General features: G+C 47.2%; 1 long non-coding RNA gene across 1 annotated transcript in view; it reads left to right on the forward strand.

Annotated features, from left to right (window-relative positions):
- LOC139364437 (uncharacterized) overlaps positions 1-20,054 on the forward strand; it is a 49,507-nt gene that overhangs the window by 14,504 nt on the left and 14,949 nt on the right. Inside the window, exon 2 of the long non-coding RNA XR_011626400.1 lies at positions 17,918-17,969. This is a non-coding gene — a long non-coding RNA (uncharacterized lncRNA). The remainder of the gene's footprint in view (positions 1-17,917; positions 17,970-20,054) is intronic.

Consider the following 20,054-nt stretch of genomic DNA (forward strand, 5'->3'; position numbering starts at 1 on the left):
AGGGTAATAGGGGCACAGAGCTGACACTCAGTGAATCATTCCCCACCCTAATATAAAAGGCAAATCTAGGGGAGGAGGTTCGCCTGAAAGCCACCAGGACTCCCACAGATGAAGACAAGACAAGATGGTCTTGCTCTGGAGAAGCCCATGGCCCCAGTTAGAAGACTCTTTTCTAAAGAAAGTCATACATAGTGTGGTCTGAAGCCCATCTTTTCATTAAATTTCTTTTATTGTGACAAAATATATGTAACATAAAATTTGCCACTTTAACCATTTTAAGTGTACAATTCGTTGGCAGTAAGTACATTCACAATGCTGTGCAAGCATCACCACTATCTATTTCCAGAATGTTTCCGTCATCCCATGCTGAAACTCTGTACCTATGAAGTAATCATCCCCCATTCCCTCCTAGCCCACCAGCCCCTAGTAGCCTGATTCCACTTTTTGTCTCTGTGAGTTTTTCATTCTGGGCACTTCATATAAGTGGAATCATTCAATATTTCTCCTTTTATGCCCAGCTTATGTCACTTAGCATAATGTTTTCAAGGTTCATCCATGTTGCAGCATGTCAGGATTTCATTTATTTTATTTTTTACTTTTGTGGGTACAGAGTAGGTATATATATTTACTGGGTACATGAGATATTTTGACACAGGCATACAACGGATAATAATCACATCAGGGTAAATGGGGTATCCATTACCTCAAGCCTTTCTCCTTTCTTTGTGTTACAAACAATCCAATTATATTTTGGGTTTTTTTTTTTATTTTTTCTTCTTTGATATTTTCTTTTCTCAGCATTTGAAAGGAATCCTTTATTTTTAAATGTACAATTAATTATAGTTAACTGTAGTCACCATGTTGTGCTATCAAACACTATTTATCTTATTCATGCCTTTTTGTGATTGCATAATATTCCCTTGTATAGATAGACAATATTTTGTTTATCCACTCATCCACCGATGGACACTCGGGCTGTTTCCACCTTTGGCTATTGTGAATGATGCTGCTATGAACATTAATGTAAAGTATTTATTTGAGGGGTCACAGGATGATTCTATGTTCAATGAGGAAGTGCTGAGGAACATGTGAGGCACATGGATGGAAGGATGCGGGGAGGGCACAGGAGGACGGGAGAAAGAACAGAAACTTGAGGTTCAGAGGAACCAGTCAGAGTCCCCACCTGGTCCCTTACTGTGGCTTTGGATCTGCGACTTGACCTTCTGTGTCTGTTCATGAACAGAGTGGAAATAATCCCTCCATCTTCTAGGGGTGAGGTGAGGATAACACGTGTGACAAGGTGGAGGAAGATCAGCGCCTTCACAGCTGGCACAGAACTCCTCTTAGGGGAAGATCTGCCTTGGTTTGATGTCTGAGCAAATGCTTCTAACAGAAGCAGGTGTGTCACATATAGTTGTGTGGGTTACTTTCTGGACTGGACAAGGACACCAGTTCAAGAGGGAAACGAGGGGCTGAAAGCTAGCCTGCTCTACACTCACCCAGCCATGTGACCTGGCACAGGGCTGAGCCGTCCCTCACCAACTCCCACACAGCAGTGAATATCGAGTTTCTCAGTTCAAATATGACCCCCTGGCTCCCCAGTATTCTATAGCTCCACACTGCCCTAGGATAAAGTTCGAAATTTTCTGTGTGTCTTACAAGGCCTGCAGATCCAACCCCTCCCTGCCTTTATAGCTCCCACTCAAGCCACCTACTCCTTGAATCCACTTCTCCCACTCTCCTGAATTTCTTGAAATCCTCTCTCTCTCGTTTCACTTTTCAGATGTGGAAACTGAAGTTTTACCAAGGTAAATGCCTCGCTCAAGGTCACACTGCTGGCAAAAAGCACAGCCAGGTTAGAATCTAGATTCAGTAAACCCAAAGTCCACACTCTTTTGGCTACAGGGTTAGAGTGCAGAGAGCACTGGGGGTCAGGGCTCCTAATATAGATAACTAATATTAGTTATCTCCTACTGCACTTGCTAGTTATCAGCTCTGCACTTGCTAGTGGGCTGACCTTGGGCAAGTCACTTCCCTAAGATTCTTGGCCCTGCCACATACTAGCTTTGTTATCACAAAGCACTGTACAATCTGAGGAGCATTAGGGGGTGTTGTAATGGGAGGACATTATTGCCATTATATGGGAGTTGGCTATTCTTGTCTCTTCTGCCTTCAGTGGGAACTCTGTTGTGCCTTGTGAATAAAACCTGTAGAGGAAGCACAACTTGAAATGGAAAAATCTCTGGCCAGACCAGCTCAATTTCCAATGGCCTGGGACATTAAAGTAGCCAGGTACCTGGAGATTGCTAAAGCACTCTGAACAGACATTCAACTCTAGCACTTCATTTCCTTAACAAAGATTGGAATGAACAGAGAAATGACACTGCAGGAATCTATTTTACAGACAAAGATTGGAAAAATAAGAGAAAATGAATTTCCGTCACTTCTATGTGCAGATTGAAGCTCTTCAATTGCCCAGCCAAATGTCACTGCATTTACGTCAGCATATCATGCTGCCAGGTCCAGAGGACAGGAATCAGCTCACACCGGGGGGCCCCAGGCTCTTGCTGGCCCCAGTGCTTTGACTCACAACGGACAGCTCCCCAGGATTTGGAGTCTGGGACAATCCTTTGGGAATTCTCTGGAAATGCTGTCTACTGGCCCAGCCAATCTTTTCCCAATAGCATTTAATGGAGTCTGACACCCTTCTAGGGCTTTATGCTGAGGTGAACCTATCACCTCCTTTCCCACCACCCAGATGCAGAAGTGGCCAAATAAATAAGCAACTTTACTACAGTTTTCCATATTGATTCTCCAAACCACATACATGATCAAAACTTGTACAGACACACCCTATGGCCCAGCAACTTCCCTCCCCAGTAATATTAGTTTTCTCCTACTGCATAACAAACTGTCTCAAAATTTAGTAGATTAAAACAACAAACATCTATTATCTCCATTTCCATGGGTCAGGAATTTGGGAGCAGTTTTGCTGTTTGCTTCTGGCTCTCAGCTGGGCACGGTGGCTCATGCCTGTAATCCCAGCACTTTGGGAGGCCGAGGCAGGCAGATCACGAGGTCAAGAGATCGAGACCATGCTGGCCAACATGGTGAAACCCTGTCTCTACTAAAAATACAAAAATATTAGCTGGGCGTGGTGGCTCACACCTGTAGCCCCAGCTATTCGGGAGGCTGAGGCAGGAAAATGACTTGAACCCCAGAGGCGGAGGTTGCAGTGTGCCAAGATCACACCACTGCACTACAGCCTGGCAACAGAGTGAGATCCCGTCTCAAATAAATAAATAAATAAATAAAAATAAAAAAAACACGGTGCTGTGCGAAAAAGATAAAATACAGAATGAGCTCTATAGCACCAGTCCATTGATATCAATTAAAGACACACACAGGTAAAACAACATAATACATTTTGTAGGAACACTTAAAAACAAAATACATTTTAGAACAGTGATCTATGGGGGTGGAGTAGGAACAGGAGAGGGCAATGAGGAATAAAGGAATAAGTAAATAAACATATAGGGCCTTAAAGGAACCAGTAATTATGGGGTGTCAAGACCTGAGAAATAACCCGACACGCTGCACCCAAGACCCAAAAGAACCCTTGTGTAAGGAAAGAGACCACTTCCCTACACCTGGATCAGCTAGGGTGATGCCACCTACTGCACAGCTCTCTTCGGGATGGTTGCTTTGTTGTTGTTGATAATTATGTTGTTTTTTTGTTTGTTTGGTTGGTTGGTTGGCTGGTTCTGTTTTGCAACCAAACCCCCATCTCCAACCCACTCTCGAGAATGCCAAACTCCATTCGCACCTGGGTATTGCACAAACTGAATTCATTACCTTCCTTCTAAATCAGCTCTTCTTCCGTAGGCTCTCTCAAGGAAGGGCTCCACCATCCACCCAGCCATCCCATCAGAAACTGCATTATCATCCATCCTTCCGCCTTCTCGCTCTGCCCAGATCTGATAAGACACCCTGTAGATGCCAGTTCAAGCTCTTATCATCCCGTCTTTCTAGATAGGGCCTTCTTGTCTGCAGGTGGAAGTACAAAAGGTACTTGCCTTCACATCACTAAGACACTAAGGTGTGAGGAACAAACAAACAAATAGCTCACACTTGTTCAAGCAAAAACTAGCACACATGTCGCCAGGCCCTGCTTTCCATCTCCAGGCCCAGCTCTACTGTCTGCCCTGGGTAAGCGTCCCCTACCCACGGCTCGCAGACAGGTTCTCCTCAGGAGGGCATAAGGTTCTCCTCAGGCAGAAACTCCTGGTCCTACATCCTCTCAGCTTCACATCCTTCAGGGGAAAGTAAGACCTTCTTCCCAAGCATCACTGGCTCTCTTTGGGTCATGTGGCCATCCCTGAATCAACCACGGTGGCCAAGGAAATGCTCTGCTGGGCCAGGCCTGAGTTCACGTCACACCTCTGCACTGAGGTAGAGTCACCTCTCAGATGCGCAAGGAATGGCAGTGGGGCAGGATGGGGTCCCCTCTATGGGAATCAGGACACAGTGACCAGATGAAGGGCCAATGGCACCTGGGCAGCTCCATGGTCAACGACTACCACTATCTCACAGGGTGTCATGAGGATGCATTGAGATTACAAATTGGGCATATAAGATACTCCCAATAAAAGTCACTATTTACTATCACATTTAGGATTTAAAAAGAAAAGGGGAAAAAGGCACTATTACCAACATCAGCGTCATCTTGCATCAACATCAGCGTCATTAACTTGTAGGCAAGTGTTTGAGCACATTGATACTTTAAAAAATTAGAGGCCAGGCATGGTGGCTCACACCTGTAATCCCAGCACCTGCACAGGTCAAGGCAGGTGGATCACCTGAGGTCAGGAATTCGAGACCAGCCTGGCCAACATGGTGAAACCCTGTCTCTACTAAAAATACAAAAATCAGCCAGGCGTGGTGGTGCGTGCCTGTAATCCCAGCTACTTGGGAGGCTGAGGTAGGAGAATTGCTTGAACCCAGGAGGCGGTGGCTGCAGTGAGCCGAGATCATGCCATTGCACTCCAGCCTGGATGACAGAGCGAGACTTTGTCTCTAAATAAATAAATAAAAACTAGAAATCCAAAAATTAGCAACACAAGCAAATGTAAGCCCTTATAATCCTTAAGCAGTTTTAGCAATAGTAGATAATGGCCAGTCAGTGCCATTCATGATTTTATTCTGCTTCCATAAATTAAAAAGCTTTTACATGTCACAATTTTCTAATGAGTACATACATTATTTGTCGACAGCATCTCAGTTTTAAATTTAAAACACTCTATTAGAGTTAATCAAAATCTTTAGGAGAAATGACATATTCCAGTTTATCAGAATTCCTGCAGTTCTTCTGGTGGGTTCCACACACACAACTTGGGCCCAGGTTTTTACCCAGGGTCCTTGGCTCAGTCTTTGAGTCTTTTCTACCTCAAAGTGTTCTCACCTCCACTAAAACGTGAACTCCCAGAGGGCTGAGAGCCTGTCCACACTTCCCTGAGTCCCCTAAAGCTGCCTGTAAGGGTGAAGTCTTCCGAGTTGGTTGTGTGGCTCTCTAGGGGTCTGGCTAGCCACTGTCTGGCCGTCCATCTGACTGACAGCACGGCCTGGATCCCAGTCATTGGCAGAGTTCCCATCCGTCTACACAGCCCACATCCTTCCAGCCCCGCTGCCAGCCAGGGCTTAGGTCCCATCCATTAGAGGCTCCATTTGTGCCATTAACGGGAGCCCCGGCAACAGCTGCCGGCAGCAGGTGCAAGGCCAAACAGAGCCCGGCTCTGGAGAGAAATCTTTTGCTTGTTGGAACCAGCTGTAGGGACGGTGAAGAGAAGTGGGAGGGGGCAGTTCTTTCTGAAAGACAGCACAGAACAGGGAAAGTTTGGTCCTGGCCATTTTCATCTTTGAGTCCGTCAGTCTGACGGGCCAGCTGGTTGTCCACCCAGCCACACTAGTGCTGAATACCCCTCCTCACAGGGACTGGACGGCCCACCTGCTCCTCACACTTCTAAGGAGCCCCTGCTCCATCTCCAAGTCCAAACTTGCCTCCTTCCCAGCGAGGGGAGGAGATAAATGAAGAGAAGAAAACAGACCACCAAGTAGAGCCTCCATCTGTGGAATAAATGCAGATTCTCAGGCCCTACTCCAGATCCCTGAATCAGAATCTGCAGTTTAACAGTCTCCAGGTGCACACTGAAGTCTGAGAAGCCCTGGCTTGGAGAGCAGGCATTCTGTTCATCATGTAACCATCTTTCCTGAGCCTTCACCACATGCCTGGCACTGGAGTCCCTCAGTGACAAAGCGGAGAAAATATTCCACTTCTTGTGGCACTAACTGTCTGGTGGAGAGAAACAGACAATAAATAAGATAAATACATAAAATAGATAGTATGCTAGTGGGTGATAACTGCTAAGGAGAAAAATTAAGCAGGGCAGAGGAGTAGAGAACGTCAGGGTGGGCAAGGGGCAGTCGTGACTAGGAAGTCCCCCTGAGAGGCAGGAAAGGACCTGAAGGAAGTGAGGCTGAGCGGAGGCACAGAGCGGGGGACAGCAACAGTGTGCTTGGGACTGAGGGGATTCCCGGGATATGGGACTTTCAGTTTTAAAACTAAGACACTCCCCAGGCAAACAGGGACAGCTGGTCACCCTATCACGAGGGTGAGGGTGGTAGATGAGGTCAGAAGAGGGGGACAGCGAGCATCCTGCAGGGTCTCCTCACTCACAGTGTGCCCCCGCCCCAGCAACCCTGCAGCACCTGGAGGCTTGTTAGAAATGTAGACTCTCAGACCCACCCCAGAGCTTCTAAATGGGAATCTGCATTTTTCAAGGTCCCCAGGAGACCTGGCTGTTCATTAGCTCCTTGTAGACCTTGACGAGGACTTTGGAGTTTACTCTGAGTGAGATGGAGGCCATCGCAGATGATGCACTCTCACGTTTAACAGGCTGCTGGTTGGAAACAGACTGCAGGGAGGGAAGCACTAAGGACAGGCCAGCAGTTGTCCAGGTCAGCAGTAACAGCAGCTGCTGGCCCAGGCCAGTCACCACAGAGCTGCTGGAAGGGGGAGGGTTCTAGATAGATTTCCGAAGGGGAGACATCACTGAGGGCTTAAGTAAGCAAAATACTGTCTACAAAAGCTTTCTCCTAACCTCACCTCCCTTGGGTTAATCACGTGCATTAATCCCCTTCCTTCCAACAACACTTTTGGGGGACCTGATTGTAGAAGTCCCTATACTAGAGGAATGAGATCGGCTCACAGGAGGCAGCCCCGAGCCAGCCACTGCAGGACTATATGGTGTGCTCTGTGATGAGGGGAACCCAAGGGGCTCTGAGAGGAAGAGTCTGAGGCAGGAGTTGGAATCCAGGGAAAGGTTCCCCTGAAAGACTTGTCCTCACATCAAAGCTAAATCTCAAGGAGCCCTAAATCCAAGGAGCTCCTGTAAGTACCAGAGGGTATGAGGGAGGGCAGCAGCCCCAAATGCAGGACCATGGGGTCACTCTGGACATGGGTATGGTCACCTGCTGAGACCCGCCCCTCAAGGCTTCTCATTGCCCATAGAACAAGTCCAATCTCATAGCCTAAAGTCCAAGTTCTCCTTCCTTTAAGCCCAAAAGTATTCTTCAGTTTTATTTCCCAGTCCTCTTCTTTGTGACACCACCTGGGCCATCCTCACTCAGGCAAGCGGGCTCCTGCTCTGGACCCAGTCTATAAACAGCCCCATTCTGACCGTTCCTCCAGCCGTGCCCCTCACCTTGCAACAAGCATCTGTAGGGCTAAGCCCAAAGTCTACTGACCCTCTCACCTGAAGACCATGCTCCAGTATCTGGATTCACTGCTCAACTGGACCCAGCCCCCTTCCAGAGCCCCCACCAATCTTCTCCCAGCTGGCCCTGCTGAGGGTGAACAGAGGGTTCACATGCACACCCTGGCCAGCTGTTTACTGGAACTGTGTTCAGTGCTTGGATGTGTGGGCTGAGGGGTCCACACAGTGTGGATGCAGTCAGGGGTGGGAAGAGAAGGGATGCGCTACAGCCTCTCTCTGCTCCATCTCATTCCGGTGCAAAATTCCAAGGATTCTGAAAATTCTAAATTGGAACCCACCTTCCAGGTCATTATGAAGGCACATGTGTCCAGATAAGCAGATAAACCTATGCTACTTAACAGATTGTTAGTGTGAGTTATGGCTTTTTAATATTGAGACATATGGTCTGTGGCCTCCATGTGTACTCTTACCCTGGGCCCCATGAATGTTTTGACCAGGCCTAAGGCACAACTTTGACCCTGTAGATCTTGGAATGCTCCTCCCCTCCCCTGCTTGTTCTATCTGACCTGAAATACATTCAAGGGCCATATGGAAAGCATCTGTCATTCCTGCCTGCCCACATCAATCCCGTCCCCTTTCAGCTGGTGCCTGAGGCCTTCTTTTCTGGAAGAAACCTATTCCTTGTGGTTTGGATGGGGCTGAGCTCCTAGGGGCTAGTCCACTGGAACTATCAAATAAGACTATCCCTTTACAGTGGAATGATAGGCAAGCACAGAGAGAAGAAGGCAGAACCAGGGGAGACAGCCCAAGGAATCCTTTGTGAGCCCCTGGATCCAGCCATGCCTGAACCTAGAGTTACCTCTGGGCTTCACAATTACCTAAACCAACAAATGCCACTTTTAAAATTAAGCTGGATACAACTGGATTTCTGTCACTGGCAACTGAAGAACCTTAATGCGAATTCTAATTCATAAAATCATAGGTGTCAGCGCCTGGACAGGCCTTAGAAACCTTCTGATAAAGCTTCTGCTGTTCCGTGTGAAGAACCTGAGACTCAGAAAGGTGAAATGGTTTGTCCCAATTCACACTGTAAATGAGGGTGAGAGCTGAGACTGGAATGGCGATCCTCACTCCTAAGCTGTGGCCCCATGCTCCCTCTCCAAGTCACCTTCCCGCGCCCTCCCACACCAGAGCTGTACCCCTCCCTCCGTCAGCAGCAGTGTGAGGTCCCTGTTGTGCACATCCGTTTCTTGTCCTGCATTTGCATTATCAGTTCATTGGTTCCAGGAGACGTTGCACCCCAATTCAAGCAGCAAATCCCTTGAGGGAAGAATGCCAGCCACCGCCCCTCATCCTGGAGTCCCACTGGGCCTGGCTCCACACCTGGCTAATCACAGGGGCTGAAAGGTACTTGCTAATTTACCAGTCAAAGGCCTTGATGCCTGATTGGCTAAATCCAGCCTCCCTTCCATCAAGTGCGCCATCTCTGAGTTAATGTTTCTCCCAGGCAAGCCTTTTTTATCCAACAAGCTATTTCCCAGGCCATTAGGAGGAACTACAACCAGTGGCAGAAACGCTATGTTGCTTTTTTTCTCCATTTCCTTTTGTTTTCAATTTTCTGCTTGTGGAGTTGGTTCTTTTTTTTTTTTTCCTCCCTTCTTCTTTAACAGCCCAAGTTGCTAAATTGCACATCGCCAGCAACTCCTGTGAGTTTAGTCCTTAAGTGTTACATTTCTGTAACAGATACTCCATAAGCAGCACTTATCTTCAGGAGGGGCTGGTAAGGCACGCTAAAATTACATTTCCATTTCTGTTCCTATGTTTTTAAGCTGTTATTTTAGCATTTCTGACTAGTTCACAGTTGACACCTACTGATGGAAAATTAAATGAAACTTGGCCAAGAGCGAGCCTTCCCTCTCTTCCCCAGGCTGGGAACTATATCCTTTTTATAAGGACACACAGCTGTAGAGAGGCAGAAAGACTCCCAGATTTGGAAACACAAAATCTGCAGCACAATCCCAGCTCTGCCTCTAAGTAGCTTTTGGACTTGGGGCAAATCACCTAAAAACCTCTGAACCTCATTTCTCTCATCGATAAGTAGAAATCATACCTGGACAATGGGGTTATTGTGAGGTTTTATATTATGTAAAAATATCTGACAATACACTGACAACATGAACACTATCCTGTGAAAATTCTTGGCACACAGTAGGCACTCAATAAATGTAATAGTTTCTAGACTTTAGACTTTAGTCCTTTTTTTCTTAGCCACTTGATTTGATATCCTTTGACTTGGTTTATGCTCCAAATTGGTTAATCGATTAAACATAGGAATTACAGGGTTCTTTTTCCCAGTTAAATTGGCAGATCATACCCCAAATATATGCTACACTAAGGCTATGGGGTCAGGCTCAGTTAAAACCCTTCAGCAGTTCCCTGTTGTTCAGGGGATCAAGTCCATGAACTGGCCCCTCCCTTCCTCCTCATCTTCTGCCATGTTCCCACCTGGAATTCCTAGTCACGCACTTCCAGCTGCTTGGTATGGCCCACAGGGGCCTTTGCCTGCCTGTCATCCTGGCCAACTCGTCTTCAGACTGTGAGACTGAGCTTTGCTGCATCCTGTCTTTGGGCTCCCACAGCGCTGTGTGCCTCCTCCCTTAGGACCACCGTCAATGGTCTGTCCATCTCCCCCTAAATGTGAGCACCAGGTGGCATGGATTGTGTCTTTTACCCTTGGTGCTAGAAAAATGCCTTGGTGTACAGTAGGAGCTCAGAAAAAATTTTCTGAACAGTATAAAAAGATTAATTACCACATGAAAATAAATAAGAAGAAGATTTGCTATGTAAAGACAGAAAGTCTCCAATTAATATACAAATTCAATGTAATTCCCACCCATATCCTAATGAGGTTTTATGAAACTTGAAAAACTAGTTCTTAAGTTTGTCTGAAGAGTAAATTCATAAGGATAAACAAGATAAGCTTGAAACTCGCTCTGCTAAATATGAAAATATGTCATAACGCTTCATCAATTAGTATGAAAGTAGAATAGGTGAATGGTTGATGGGATAGACTAAAGAGTTCAGATATATATTCCTGTGTATTTATGAGAACTGGGGACATGATAAACATGGCATTTTATATCAGCAGGGAAAGATGGGCTGCTTAAAAAAAGGAAAGTCAATCACCAGCCATCTATATGGGAAAAAGCAAAAGTTAGGTCCCTTCTGGTATCAGCCAGGATAGACTACGCTATGCTGTGGTAAAATATCCCCCCAGTCTCAGTGACTCACCACAGTGAAAGCTGATTTCTGGCTCAGGATACTTGTTCATTGAGATTGGACATTGAAATCACACAGGAGCCAGGCTGACGGAGAAGCCACCATCTCAGACGCTGCCAGAGAAGGTCTAGACACAGACCAGAAAGTCCTCACTTCCGCTCACAACTCTGGCTAGAACTAGTCTCACGGCCCCAGCCAACCGCAAGGAGCACAAGATGTGCATCCTGCCCCAGGCTACAAAGTGAAGAAAACCAGAAATATCTGGTGAAGAGGACACTAACCACACACTGCTTTCACCATCTCATCCCCCTCCCCCTCCCCACAAAAGAAGTATTTTCAATGATTTTTTTTTAAGCTGAAGAAAGTATGAGGAAAGATTTCTTTATATATAATCTTGGAGAGGAATATGCCTTCTATTCAAGGCATTAAACCCAGAAGCCATAAGAGAAAAGAATTACAGATTTAATTGCATAAAAGTGTAAAATTTTTGCATGGCAAAATAATCTATAAATGAAGATAAAGTGACAGAACAGAGAAAATAGTTGTACCATCATATGTAACTGACGAAAAGTTAATATCCGTAATATACAAAGAGTACCTGGAAATGAATAAGAAGATTCAACATGCAGAGAAATGGGTACCTGGTAGATAGCCTTGGGTAGAGGATTTGGGGAAATACACTTCCTCAAAACTGTTGTTAGAAATGTAAACCAGTTTTTCCTTTTTTGTTGTTTTTAGAGTAATCAATGTGCTAAATGCACATAGATTTAATGCACCAATTCTTCTAAATTCTACAAATACTATAAAATATATATACATAATGCTATCATATAAAACGTTATTTGCTGCAATATTTTCAATTATATTATTATATATGCACCGTGTTGATCATTACAGAACTATTGGTACAAAATTCTTTTAAATGCAGAAAAGTACGTATATTGCTTTAAGAAATCAGATATGTCCATGTCATGAAATGCTGTGTTGTCATTAGAAAATGAGAGGCAGTGTTGTAATTACGGTCATAGAAAGATGTTCATGATGGCCAGGTGTGGTGGCTCATGCCTGCAAGCTCAGCACTTCGGGAGGCCGAGGCAGGCAGATTACTTGAGGTCAGGAGTTCAAGACAAGCCTGACCAACATGGTGAAAAACCCCATCTCTACTAAAAAAAAAAAAAAAAAAAAATTAGCCAGGCTTGCTGGTAGGCGTCTATAATCCCAGCTACTCTGGAGACTGAAGCAGGAGAATCACTGGAACCTGGGAGGCGGAGGCTGCAGTGAGCCAAGATCACGCTACTGCACTCCAGCCTGGGTGACAGAGCGAGACTCCGTCTCAAAAAAAAAAGAAAGGAAAAAGGAAAGATGTTCGTGATACATTGGTTGTGTGAGGTTTCTAATAGAGTTATAACTCTCGTTTCTAACAGAGTTTTAATGAATCCTAAGAGCCAAGTAAGACCAGGATATACCAGCCTTATTGGCAATGAAAGGGCTCAGTGGAGTGCCCAACCTCATTCCATGAACCCAGACCTGACTTCACAAATTAGAAATCAATTTCAGTTTTTAAAAAAGTCCTATTATTACAATACAAATTCTTCTGGAATATTTAAGCATGGAAAGAAAAGGGCTCTAGTGTCACTTAACCTTGGTATAAAATGACATAATTAACTGGCCTAGGGCCACCCACCAAATGTTACAGAGCAGGGATTGAAACTCGGATCTGACAATAGAAGCACTTTCCACTTCAAGCCTTTCCTCGGTTCTCCGGATTATATCCCTACGTTAAGTCAGATCACCAGGAAGTTGTGTTCTGGGGATCAAGCCTTTGGTGTCCTTCCTCTAAGCAGAAATGTTTCCCCCAATCTCTCACCTTAACACTATGGTTTGCCCTTCACCAATATAACCTCTGCTCTTTCTCTAAAAACTGGGGCCAATGATGTGTACCTTACGCTATTCATCATGCCCCTTAGGGAAACTGCACCTTAAGGACCTCTCCTGGGAGCAGTCCCACTGCACAGGCAGGCTCTTCCCTACAGTCAGGGAGAACACAATGAGCCTGTTCCCTGATCCGTGCCCACCCCCCGCCCGCCACCACCAATTGCCTCTTCTGTTAGGACACTCAGAATCATATTTTGCCTTCAACCAAAACGTCCCTCAGTCGGTCACTGGATGCAGTTTTCTACTCCCAGCTAACTCTCTGGAGTTTTGTCTTTCTTCTGCATTTTGAGGTTCCAACCTACTGTGCCTTTTGTCTCATTGTACTTCCATATGGCCCAGGCAGCCTAGGCGGGACGCCTCACTCCACAAGACCAGGGAAAGTTAAGTTCTTTATGCCTCAGTTTTCCAGTCCGTACAATAGGGGAGAGGTAGCCACAGTATCTTCCTCATAGGTTTTCCCTGTTGATGAAATGCGATCATACATATACTGCATCTAACACAAAAAGCATTCCATAGAGGCTACAATCACCATTTTATTCCAAAATGGCTGAATATGGGCAGTTTCATGTAGTTCAGTGTAATAAGTTTTTTGACAGAAGTTGATAGGCTATAAAGAAATATGACACACTTTCTCAACCCATCAGGCCCAGGTGACATCTGGATGGTTTCCTATTTGGAAGGAGAGGTAACTCTGGAGTCCTGGCAGGTCTGGCCAAGGCCTGAGAAGCTATTAGGCAGTAGAAGCCAGGGGACAGCTAAGAACCTGGCCACAGGACAGATGAGTCTCGGGAGGGAGATGAGAAAGTAGCAAAGAAAAACTAGGCTCAGATGTTGCCAAACACACCCCAAACCCTACACTTTCCTCTGTTCAAGGTGTTCCCCAAAGTCTGCCCAAATCCCACTCACTCTTCAAAAGCCAGCTGGCCTGGCCCCAGTCAGCCTTCCCCCACCCAACTGATGTGTGCTCTCCCCACACCCCCACGGTATGCCCTTGGAAGGAGCCCGGGGCTCAGGCCTAGGCAGCAGCCTGCCTTCTATCAGCAGTAGTGGCTAATGTGTCTGTCTCCCATAGATGGTGAGCCTGGGCAGGCAGATGCCTCGTCTAACTGTCTCTGTAGCCCCATAAAGCTTAGTTTGGGCCCTGAACAGAGCAGGCACTTAGAAAATATTTGCTGAAAAGAAACTTCACTAAGCTCAGTTCTCCCTGGGGCCAGTCCTCGTGTTCCATCAAGAAGGGGGATATCAATCTTATAAAGCTTTTGCATTTGGGAGGAAGTGGGGTAGGAGGAAATTCAAGAAGCCCAGTAGGACAGGGACCAGTGATAGCTGAGGAATCTCTACCCAGAAGGGCTGAGGGGCATTCTTGGTTGGGAAGGTGGAGCTGAGGACTTGTCTTGAAGCTGCACCGATGTAGCAAGCTCCCTCCTTAAACTTAGATGGCATGTTTTTTGGGGAGGCTTAGAGGTTAGCTGACAGAAAGGAAGTGGGTGGGGCTAGAGATGCCAGCCCTTTCCCCAGCCACCCAGGCTAACCAAGCTGGAAAGCATCCCTTCCCTGCTAAATGTAAACGCAGTCCTTTCCCTGGCAGGGGCCCTCGCCTGACCAGATAACAAGCATCAGTCTGCCATGGCAAACTGGGCTTCATCTTGGTCCTATCCATGCAGGGTGACCTTGGCAACCCACTTAACCCCCCGGGGCTTCCATTTCCCCCAGCTGTAAATGGAGCTCAACCTCTGTGCCACCATTCCCGGCATTTTGAGCAAAGCCTCAGAATCTTCCAACCCACCCTTGGAGGCAGCGGCATAAAAGGGAGCGATTTAGAACTGGAGCCCTGGTCTATGGTATCAGGGAGCCCGGACTGGGCTCTGTTCCCGTGAGCTGTGCAGGCTGCAGCTGGGGATTACAGGGACGCCTCTGGAGGCCGCCGCCGGTGGCACCCCCTGCCCGAGAGGCCCCACTCTTGTCAGAATATTAACACCCTGGATGCATTTGTGTGTTACTCATGATTGCGACCATGGTTCCAAAAGGATTATGCAGCATGCATATTTATGAGACAAGCCCAGACAAAGACTACCACATTTTAAAAGATGCAATTATCTCTAAAAAGTTCAGCTTTATTTTCATGCTAATGAATACAATATTTTTAAGCAAACCTAATTGGTTTGCCTGGGCTCCCATAAAAGCTCTCAACTCATTAGAGCTCCGAGGTCCCCTTCAAAAGGGGCTTTAGAGGGAGCTGGGGGACCGAGGAGGGGGCCAGTGCTCAGGAGACGCATTTTCAGAACTTTCCAGTCTGTGTGTGCTGCTGTGTCCGAGTCCCCTCCCCTGCCCAAGCCCGCTGGCTGGGGGACTGGTGAAGTCTTTCAGGAGGGGCCACCCCAGTAGTATGAGTCTTGGGAATGTAAACGCATCAGGGTAAACTGAGGGAAATGGGGCATGTCCTCCCTTCTCTCTGCAGAGGAAGCAAGGCCAGCGTTCTTGCCACCCCCAAAACACTCAACACACCACTGTCACCAAAGCTCTGGCTTCCTGGGTGGATGCTGGAATTCCACTCAGAAATGGGGTCTTCTCCTCTCAGGCCAACAGCCAGGGCTTAGGGCTGGAACAGAGGGGAGGGGCTCCTTGAGGTTCCCCATTCCCAGACACCCTGTGCTCCGACATCCAGTCATTGCTTTAACATCGCCCCCAGCTTTCAGATTTCACTTTCTACTTTTGAAACACGTTGACATTTATTTTCTCATTACATGCCTTTATGAAGTACAGATTGATTTCACCATTTTACAAATGAGAAAACTGAGGCCTGAAGACCCAGCTATTCTTCATGACAAGCCAGATGGATCCAGGGGTTTCTATGATAAGAGGCTGTCCTCTGCCAACTGAGTGTCTGCCCCACTTCCTTCTGTGTCTCAGGCACCTCCCTGCAGTTTAAGCTGGATTCTTTTCCTACATGCCTGCCTAGATCTTTCCTGATCCTCAGCCCCAGGGCACAGTGTACAGCTGTGCAGGCTGTACACTGTGCAATGCCAGGAGGTGTTGCAGTCTGTGAATGGTGTCCCCTGGAGTTATACAGCACTACACCCTACTCAGCAGTCTTTCCTTCCACTGCCTTCCTTCAGGGCCATTTGGGGATCTGGGCCTATAAGTTGTGCAGCAAAGATTTATGGATCTAACCTGAGCTTTTCTGCTTGAATAACTCCCCTTAACCACCTCCTCGGGGCTGAAATTCAGGCATCTGGTAAAAACAGTGTTGTTCAGGAAATGACCAACAGGCTCAGGAAGGGCCAACGGGGGTTGCAGCAAAGCAGAAATCAATGGAAAACACAGGTCGGGGGTAAGCTCCAGCCTGGAAATGAGGAGATGGGAGATCCAGACCTGGCACTACCACTCAGTGGCTTTGTGACTCCATTTCTCCATCTGTAAATGAGGAGATTGGGCCTGCTAATCTCTGAGGGCAGGCATAAGCATCTTTTGATTCCAGAGCAGATTTTCACAGAGAGTTGTTTGTAGAAACAATGACATAAAACTAGAATTCAATTGTAAAAGCAGAAAGAGAGTCCTGGAAGTTAACCGTGTAGGGTGTGATTCCACACACTCCTCCCCACCCCTGTCTGGGGACACATTTTCAGGGGCAAGCTCAGGGAACTGACAGGGAGAAGACTCAGAGCCTGAAGAGCAGTCAGGGGAGAGTGACAGGAGAGGAGGGTATTGACTGGACCTTAAAAACCAAGCCAAGGCCAAGCACAGTGGCTCACACCTGTAATCCCAGCTCTTTGGGAGGCCAAGGCAGGAGGATGGCTTGAGGCCAGGAGTTTGAGACCAGCCTGGACAACATAGAGAGATCCAGTCTCTACATTTTTTAATTAGCTGGGCATGGTGATATGCACCTGTATCCCTAACTTCTTGGGAGGCTCAGGTGGGAGGTCGAGGCTACAGTGAGCTATGATCATGCCACTGCTCTCCAGCCTTGGCAACAGAGACCTGTCTCAAACAACAATAAGAAGCCAACTAATCAGAAAGGAGCAGGACAGATGTTCCAGAAAGGGCTACGTGTGGTCCCAGCAACAAGATGGACCCAGAGTCAATCCCGAGTCACAGTAGGCTGAGTGGCCAGGCTGAGAATGCAGACAGCTGCTGAGGAGGCGGAGAGAGCAGAAGTGGGGCCTGGATGGGGGTCTGCAGTTTATAAAGCACCAAAGCCATGATCTCCTGAGAGCCTCACTACCGCGTAGGAAGGAAAATACTGTGCTTCCCATTTTACAGATAAGTAATAGGGAGCCTAAAAAGGTAAGCCTTCTTGTCTGAGAACACCCAGCATGAGCTGGGGCCAGAGTTGGATCTAAGACCTCAGTCTCCTGATCCCCAATTTGGTAATCATTTTCGCTAAATTACCATGAGGCCAGATTTGCAGGGCGTTGAATAATACGATCAAGATTTGGGATCATAGCTTATGGGCAATCAGGAGTCATTGAAAACCTACAAGCAGAGAAATGACTTGGAAGCCCCAGAGTTAAGGAGGGAATGTGAAAAGCTGGCAGGGTGGCAAGAGAACGCAGGGCCTCAGTAGTATTTTGAGTTTAGCAAAAAGGACTATCCAAGGCTGTCTGTAGTTTTGCCTTGGAGAGGCTGAGTTACATGTTCTCCACTGGGCCTTCAAGTGGTCCACAGAGGGATGACCCAAGGTCTTTGGCAATTGAACTCCCAACCTGGGAATGTCATTTTAGGGACCCAATCAAAGCTCAGAGCCAAACCCCACACACCCCAGTCTTTACACCACCTAATTGGCTTAGATTTATCAAAGTAATTTTTAAGGGGGAATTTTATATGAAGGTAATTATGCTCAGCTAAACTGATTTTATTAAACAATGCTGCCTTAATGACAAACAAATCTGTTATTAATATGTAACTGAGCAGCTATTTCATTCAATTTGCAGCATTGGTAATGAGCCTTGTGGTCACAAGAGCCCAGAAGCACCCCTTTCCAAGGTAGGCAGCACGGCCCAGCGGCCAGAACCCGGGACCTGGCCCAGCCCTGCCATGGACGTGTATGATTCAGAATGGCCCTTCTCTCACTGGGCGGTTTCTCTCTATAAAATAAAGGGCTTCGACTGGAAGTACCCCAAGGGAATGCCCACTCAGCAGCTTTAGGGGCTGAGAGTCTGGATGGACTTTCAGTGTTTACTGTGTGCCCCAGTTTCCTCATCTGTAAAGTGGGGATAATAACAGTGCCTATCTCATAGGGTAATTGTGAGCATTCATTGAGTTTGTGGATGTAAAGTGCTTAAGGCATTGTGCAGGTACATATGAAGTGTTATATAAACGCTTCTCATTTTCTATTGATATTCCCAGAACCAGGAATATGGGCTCGGGGACAGCCGGGAGCTGACAGCCATGAATGGAATGAGTGAGGGCTCCTGCTTCCCCCAGTTGCAAACACTCCCTGATCCTGGGTTTCCTGGGGTCTCTTCTTTCCTGCCCCCTTCTAGGAGGGTGAGAAACGTCACTACAGACAGTGAAAAGAGGCAGGTAATCAGATTCCAGCCCCGACCCTGCCCTCGGGTGCCAGCAGGACTGTGCCTCCGCTTCCTTAGCTCCCCATGTGGGTCATTCTCACTGTCCTGCCTACAGCGACAGCTGTCCTAGGGGACAGACAAGATCATTGAGTGGCTCTCAAACAAGCAAAGTGGGCCGGGATAACCTGGAGAGTGTATAGGAAAATGCTGACCCCAGGCCCTTCCCCCAGAGACTTGATGTCACAGATCCCTCCCTAGATCTGTGTGTTTGGGACACCCTCTTGAGAACCTTGAACCTCTGGCAGTTCTGCCAGGAACTCCGCATGCTGCCTTCATGGTGTGACTGTGCCTATGCTGCAGGTGAGGAAAGAGCAGTTTCAAGAAGAAAATTAGGCTGGGTGCGGGTGGCTCATGCCTGTAATCCCAACACTTTGGGAGGCCAAGGAGGGTGGATCAGATGAGGACAGGAGTTCAAGACCAGCCTGGCCAACATGGCAAAACCACTAAAAGTACAAAAATTAGCCAGGCATGGTGGCACACGTCTGTAATCCCAGCTACTCAGGAGGCTGCGGCAGGAGAATCACTTGAACCCAGGAGGCAGAGGTTGCAGTCAGCCAAGATCGCACCACTGCACTCCAGTCTGGGCGACAGAGCGAGACTCTGTCACAAAGAAAAAATAAAAAAAGAAAAAGAAGAAAACTAACTTGTAGAGTTAATGGGGAAGGGTAATATCCATCACAGACCCATTGGTTCCTCCTCCTTTGGAATTCACCTAGGTGGGGGGCATCGGGGAGAGCCAGACAGTCTGAACAGCTTTCGGTTACTCTGGGGCCATGCTGATAGGATGCCGTTTGTGAACCACCTGCTGCAGAGACCCGCTGTCTTGGCTGCTGAGAAACATGAACCCCTTGAGATTGAGCCTTTCATCGAGAAGCTATTAACATACCATCACTTCAACTGTCACACAGACAATTGCCTACCCAGGGTCACAAGAGCCCCCAGGCCCATCACAGTGCCCGACTTTCTGCAATTAGGCCCTCCCTGGAAGGAGGCATTGTGTCTCCAGAAGGCCTCTATTAAATCTCAACATGCAAATGTACGTGCATTTAAGCCCTTTAGCAGGGCCCTCTCTCCCTCCTCTCCATCCCAATGTGACTGTGGGTGGAGACCATGTGACCTCTGCTGGCCACCAAATGTGATTGGAAGGATCACATATTCCCCCGAGGCTGAGACAGTAAAAAGCCGGTTACAAATAATGGAACCCCAGACTAACAATGAATTAAGGGTTCTTATCAGCTCATGTAACAAAAAGTCCCAAAACAGGCAACCCAGGGTTGGCTGGGCAGCTCACTAGCTCACATCACCAGGAATCCAGATTCCATCTCTCTGCCAGTTTCACCATAGCAGCTTCTATCCTCAGTCTTGCCCCTCCTGGTTCCAAGACAGTTGTATGACAGCATATTAATCATCTACTGCTGAGTAACAAATGACCCCAGAACTCAGTGGCTTAAAAAGGCAATAAACAGTTATGATCCCACACGGTTGCTGCAGATGAGGG

Source organism: Macaca nemestrina, chromosome 7, assembly GCF_043159975.1.
Source record: "Macaca nemestrina isolate mMacNem1 chromosome 7, mMacNem.hap1, whole genome shotgun sequence".
NCBI classification, from domain to species: Eukaryota; Metazoa; Chordata; class Mammalia; order Primates; family Cercopithecidae; genus Macaca; species Macaca nemestrina.